We start from the raw sequence: 6,082 nt of genomic DNA on the forward strand, positions 1-6,082 counted from the left end.
ACTACCAAAATAGGGTTGAGGGGCATCATGTTCCTTTTATTGATACGGCCAAAAGACTGGCAGGCAGGGCAAGCCTTGCAAAAATCAAAAGCATCTCTAAAAAGAGTGGGCCAATAAATCCGCATTGGAGAACCTTTGCGGCAGTCTTCTTAGGTCCAAAGTGTCCACCACATGCATGATCATGACAAAAAGAGAGAATAGAATGTTGCTCATGATCAGGAACACATCGTCGGATAATCTGATCCGACATATCTTAAACAAATAAGGATCATCCCAGAAAAAGTGTTTAACTTGGGAATGAAACCTATACTTATCTTGAGTGGACCAGCGATCCGGAGTCACACCTGAAACTAAAAAGTTGACAATGTCAGCAAACCATGGTTCACTAGACATTGCAAATAATTGTTCATCTGGAAAGTTCTCATTGACTGGAGAATCAACAGTCAAGGAATTGGGAAGCCGGGATAAATGGTCTGCAACTAGGTTTTCAACTCCTTTCTTATCCCTAATTTCTAAATCAAACTCTTGCAAAAGTAAAACCCACCTAATGAGACGGGCTTTGGCATCCTTCTTCTGAACTAGGTATCTGAGGGCAGAATGATCAGTATACACCACCACATGTGAGCCAACTAAATAAGACCGAAACTTTTCTAATACAAACACAACAGCTAAAAATTCTTTTTCAGTGGTTGTATAATTGAGTTGTGCATCATTTAAGGTCCTACTAGCATAGTAAATGACAGTGGGTAACTTATTAATCCTTTGACCTAAAACTGCTCCTATGGCAAAATCCGAAGCATCACACATCAGTTCAAAAGGTTCAGTCCAACAGGTGGTTGAACAATGGGTGCATTGGTCAACTCCTTCTTAAGTTGCTTGAAGGATTCTAGGCACTCTTTGGAAAATTCAAAAGTCTGATCTTTGACAAGTAATGAGGTGAGAGGTCGGGCTAACTGACTAAAGTTCTTAATAAACCTTCTGTAGAAGCCTGCATGCCCTAGAAAAGACCAAACATCCTTAACAGATTGAGGAGGTGGTAAATTATCAATTAAATCCACTTTGGCTCTATCTACCTTAATTCCCTCCTTGGATATTACATGGCCTAAAACAATACCAGATTTAACCATGAAATGACATTTCTCCCAATTCAAAACCAAATTCTTAGATATGCACCTTTTCAAAACTAGAGAAAGATGATGAAGACATTCAGAATAGGAATTCCCATGAATTGAAAAGTCATCCATAAATACTTCTAAGAATTTTTTGACCATGTCAGAAAAAATGCTCATCATGCATCGTTGGAACGTAGCAGGGGCATTGCAAAGCCCAAAGGGCATACGCCTGTAAGCAAATGTTCCATATGGGCATGTAAAAGTGGTCTTATGTTGGTCCTCTAAAGCAATTGGGATTTGGTTATAACCGGAATATCCATCAAGAAAGCAATAGTATTCATGTCCAGCTAACCTCTCTAACATCTGGTCAATGAATGGCAATGGGAAGTGGTCCTTCCAGGTTGCCGCATTTAACTTCCTGTAATCAATGCACACACGCCATCCTGTTTGGACACGGGTAGGGATCAACTCATTATTGGCATTAGGAACTACAGTCACACCAGACTTCTTAGGCACTACATGAACTGGGCTTACCCATTGGCTGTCAGAAATAGGATAAATTATTCCATGATCCAAGCACTTTAAGATCTCTTTCTTGATAGCTTCCATCATCACTGGGTTAGCTCTTCTTTGGGGTTCCGTGGATGGTTTGGAATCCTCCATAAGATGTATATGATGTTGTACAATGGAAGGGCTTATACCCTTGATATCAGCCATGGTCCAACCTAGGGCTTCCTTATTATCTTTTAACACTTTAAGTAACTCCTCTTCCTGGTTAGAAGTCAAATTTGAAGAAATTATTACAGGAAGAGTCTGGTCAGGCCCTAGGAAGGCATATCTCAAATTAGATGGCAACTCCTTAAGATCTAGCTTAGGGGGCTCAACTATGGAAGGTTTGGGAATGGAATTGGAAAGGGGTCCTAAGGGCTCCACAAGTGTGTGAAGACTCAAGACTTCAGAAAAGAAATTTTCACTATCATCATCCAACTCATTCCATACACTCTTGGAATTCTGAATCAAAATCAATATCAAAGTTGGTAACTAAATCATCAGAAAAATCCAGAAAATCCTCAAGCATATTGATCTCTTCTTCCATATGTGGTTGCTTGCCAATCCTAAATTTGTTAAACTCAACAGTTTGGTTACCAAAAGATAATCTTAGGAAACCATTTCGGCAATTGATTAATGCATTACTGGTAGCCAAGAATGGTCTTCCTAGAATTATTGGGATCTCATCCTTGGTTGAGAAGGGATTAGTATCTAACACAATGAAATCAACAGGGAAAATAAATTCCCCCACCTTTAGTAAGACATCCTCAACCATCCCTTTAGGAATCTTAACAGACCTATCTGCCAACTGAAGTGTAGTTCCAATGGCTTTCAATTCTCCTAATCCCAGTTGCTTGTACACATAGTAAGGTAAAAGATTCACACTTGCGCCAAGGTCAAGTAAGGCATGCTCAATATAGGTGTTGCCTATGACACAAGATATGGTAGGGCTCCCTGGATCCTTATACTTGGCTGCTATAGGCTGAGTAATTATGGAACTAATGTTACCTGCCAAGAACACCTTTTTGGGCATACTAGTGATACGTTTGTGAGTACACAAATCTTTCAGTGCCTTTGCATAGGCGGGGATCTGGGATATGGCATCCAAAAGAGGGATGTTTACTTCTACCTTTTTGAAGACTTCTAAAATTTTATCCATGGAGGCAGTCTTCTTTTTGTTTACCAAGCGATTAGGAAATGGGACAGGATGAACATAAGGACTGTTAGGGATTTGCCCCTGTTCAGAAGAATCATTTTTTGGTTTCCTCAACCAAATCATCTTTAGTTTCAGAAAAATCTTTAGGTTCATCAGACGAACCTGGAACAAGAGGCACATTTGTGTCCTCAACTGAAGAAGAGTTAACAGGAGTAATAGATGGGGAAGATTTAGGAATGCTCTGTAGGTACTCTCTACCACTTCTAAGGGCATAAACAACATTACATTGGTTAGAGGGCCCTTGTTGAGTCTGACCTTGTACTATATTCAGTGGTGCATTAGTTGGTCCTTGTAAACTAACAGGCTGATGATGCCTAGGGTTAGGCTCTGGTTGGCTGGGTAAAGTTCCCTTCTCCCTCTCACGCATAATTGAGACAACTTGGGTAAGTTCTCTCGTAAGATTTTGATGGCTTGTCATGAGGAGGGCCATATTTTTTTCTAAGTCACTAATTCTACTTGCCTCTCCAGTGTTGGTAAACCCAGGGGGTTGCTGATAAGATGATAGGAGAGGGGCCCTAGGAAAACTCGCTTGAGGTCCTACATTTGACCTAGGAAAAGTATTTTGGGAAAAAGATTGTTGTGCAAAGGGAGGCCTTTGGGGTCCAGGTTGACCTTGATTATAGAAATTGGAAGGTCCTGCTTGGTTGCCCTGATTCCAAGAGAAATTTGGGTGATTTCTCCATCCTGGATTGTATGTGTTACTATATGGATTATTCTGGTATAAGGCATTAACACTCTGATTAGAAGTGCCCCCAGAGGTGTTAGGGCATTCTTCTATGACATGTCCAGGGGACTGGCACCAAGCACAAATCTTAACCAAATTGACTGATGATGGCTCTCTAGGAACAATAGCCTCGATCCTCTTGATTAGGCTATCCAAATGGGCTTCCTTGGCTACTATCCCATCCACAAAATATCGTTTTCCTCCTATAGTTCTTTCACTCTCTTGGGTTGATTCCCACTCACGGGTTTTGTCAGCTAAGTTAAGTAAGAATTCCCATGCATTTCCTTCATCTGTAAAGGATGTGAATCCCTCAGGGCACATAGACTCTATCATTTGTTTAGTTGGGTAATCAATACCCTCATAAATTATTTGACATAAATGCCATAGGTCTAGGCCATGGTGAGGGCATTCTTGGAGTAGATCCTTGAATCTCTCCATAAGTTTGGAAAATGACTCACTAGGCTTTTACCTAAACTGAAGGATATCACTTCTAAGCTTATTGGTCTTATGAGTTGGGAAAAACTTCTTAAGGAAGACAACTGTGAACTGTTCCCATGAGGTTATGAAATTTGTGGGTAATCCATAAAACCACTTCTTAGCTTGGTCTTTCAATGCAAAAGTGATAAACCTAAGCTTAACAGCATCATCAGAAAGCTGTTGGATCTTTATTAAAACACATACCTCTTCAAATTCCCTTAGAAATAGGTATGCGTCCTCAGAGGTCAACCCATGGAAGTGGGGCAACATAGTGATGTATTGAGATTTGAGTTCAAAATTATTGCCCTGGGCTTGTGGCAGAACTATGCAGGAAGGTTGGGCTGTTCTAGCAGGGTAGAACCTATCTTTCAGAGATTTAGGTGAAGGGTTTTGCTGTTGGTCTCCCATATTGAAGGGTTTTAAAGAGAGCAAACGTATAGGGTCACTACTTGTTGGATCTCTTCTTTCTAACCGATTCTTAGTATTACGTACCCACTTAACACTCATGCAACAGAAAAACTACCCACAACTAAAGTAAGACAAGCACAAAAGAATGGATAGCAAAACTTTTTTTTTATTATTATTTTTTTGATTTTTTTTTATTTTTTATTTTTTATTTTTTTGGTTTTTGGGAGCTTACCGACAGGGATCCGGGGTTGCTCAGGTCAATTCCTGAGGTACTGCTACAGGGCGAAACCTGTCTTTATCATACTGTGAGGCATGGCGACCTCCACTGATACAACTATTATTGCAAGTTGTTCTTCTCAGGAATTCAATAAAAGAAAAGGAAAAATATAAAACAAAGCAAACAAAGCACTCCGATTTACCAAAAGAAAGTGAAAAATAACATGGAACTGTCTCCCCGGCAACGGCGCCAAAAAATTGTTTGAGATTTAAAATGTAACCGCAAGCGTACGGATCAGTGTAGCTACGGGTCGAACACAGGGAGAGCAGCCACTTTATTTTTTATTTCTTTTAATAATGCGAAAGTGAACTGATTAATGATTGTGATCCAATTCTAATTACTATCCTAAAAATAACGTCCTAACCATTCGTCATCTAAGAATTTAAAGACGCAAGCCACGCAATTATAAATAAATAAATAAATAACTGAAAATAAACAACCCATGCAATTAAAAATAATAATAATAAAGGAAAAAATAAAAGCTGAAATAAAAATAAAGTAAAAGAAAGGGGATAAAGCTAGAGAGAGACTCACAAGTAGGTTTCTCTACTTAGCCCGAGGGATGCATCATAATATGAGCTTCCCTACTTGACCAGAGAGTCACTCTTACAAGGGTTTCTCTACTTGGCTTTAGGGAAAGGGAGACAATTAAAATAAAATAATAAATTGATGGTTCTATGGCTAGGAGGGGCAAAGCCAACACATACACTAGCCATGAACCTTGGGGGAGAGGGATAGCAATAATGTAACAACTGAAAATAAAAATCCTAAATTAAGAAAGAAAGGGTAGTCAGAAGAGGGAATGAGAGGGGGGAGAGAAGACTACTGAAGGAGCCTACTTACTTGAATCAATGCTTGAACTTGAAAAAAAAAATTGCTCCACAGCTCGTGATCTTGTCACCTAGATCTAAGCCTAGAACTATAACTTAAAAAATTACAACTCAATTGCATAAATCATAAACATAAAAAGAACTGAATAAAAATAAAAGAGTGCTTGCATTAATTGACATAAAAAAAAATATTACAAAAGTGATTAAAGCAAAAATAGAGAAGAACTAGAACTAAAGAGAGAAAGAGGAAGAGAGAGAGCAACTAAAGAAAACTAGAAGAAGAATGAATTGTGTCCTCCTCTTACATGAGTTGTATTTATAGGGAATGGAGAGGTAGGGTAACAATTTTCTCTTTCCTAAAAGAGAGAAACCCACAATTGATTGTGAGATCTTTTGAGTCCAAAAGTGCTAAGATGGAGGAGAGAGAAGAGAGAAATAAATTTTGAAAAATTTCCTATAATTTTTTGCTTATTTTCTTTCCTTTTATTT

The 6,082-nt window shown here is 38.9% G+C and overlaps 1 non-coding gene across 1 annotated transcript; it reads left to right on the plus strand.

Annotated features, from left to right (window-relative positions):
• The first annotated feature begins 3,992 nt into the window (after window positions 1–3,992).
• Window positions 3,993–4,099, plus strand: LOC122064399. Its single transcript, XR_006135683.1, has one exon. It is a non-coding gene; the product is annotated as a small nucleolar RNA R71 (small nucleolar RNA).
• Window positions 4,100–6,082: the final 1,983 nt, after the last annotated feature.

This window comes from Macadamia integrifolia, unplaced genomic scaffold (assembly GCF_013358625.1).
Source record: "Macadamia integrifolia cultivar HAES 741 unplaced genomic scaffold, SCU_Mint_v3 scaffold164, whole genome shotgun sequence".
NCBI classification, from domain to species: domain Eukaryota; kingdom Viridiplantae; phylum Streptophyta; class Magnoliopsida; order Proteales; family Proteaceae; genus Macadamia; species Macadamia integrifolia.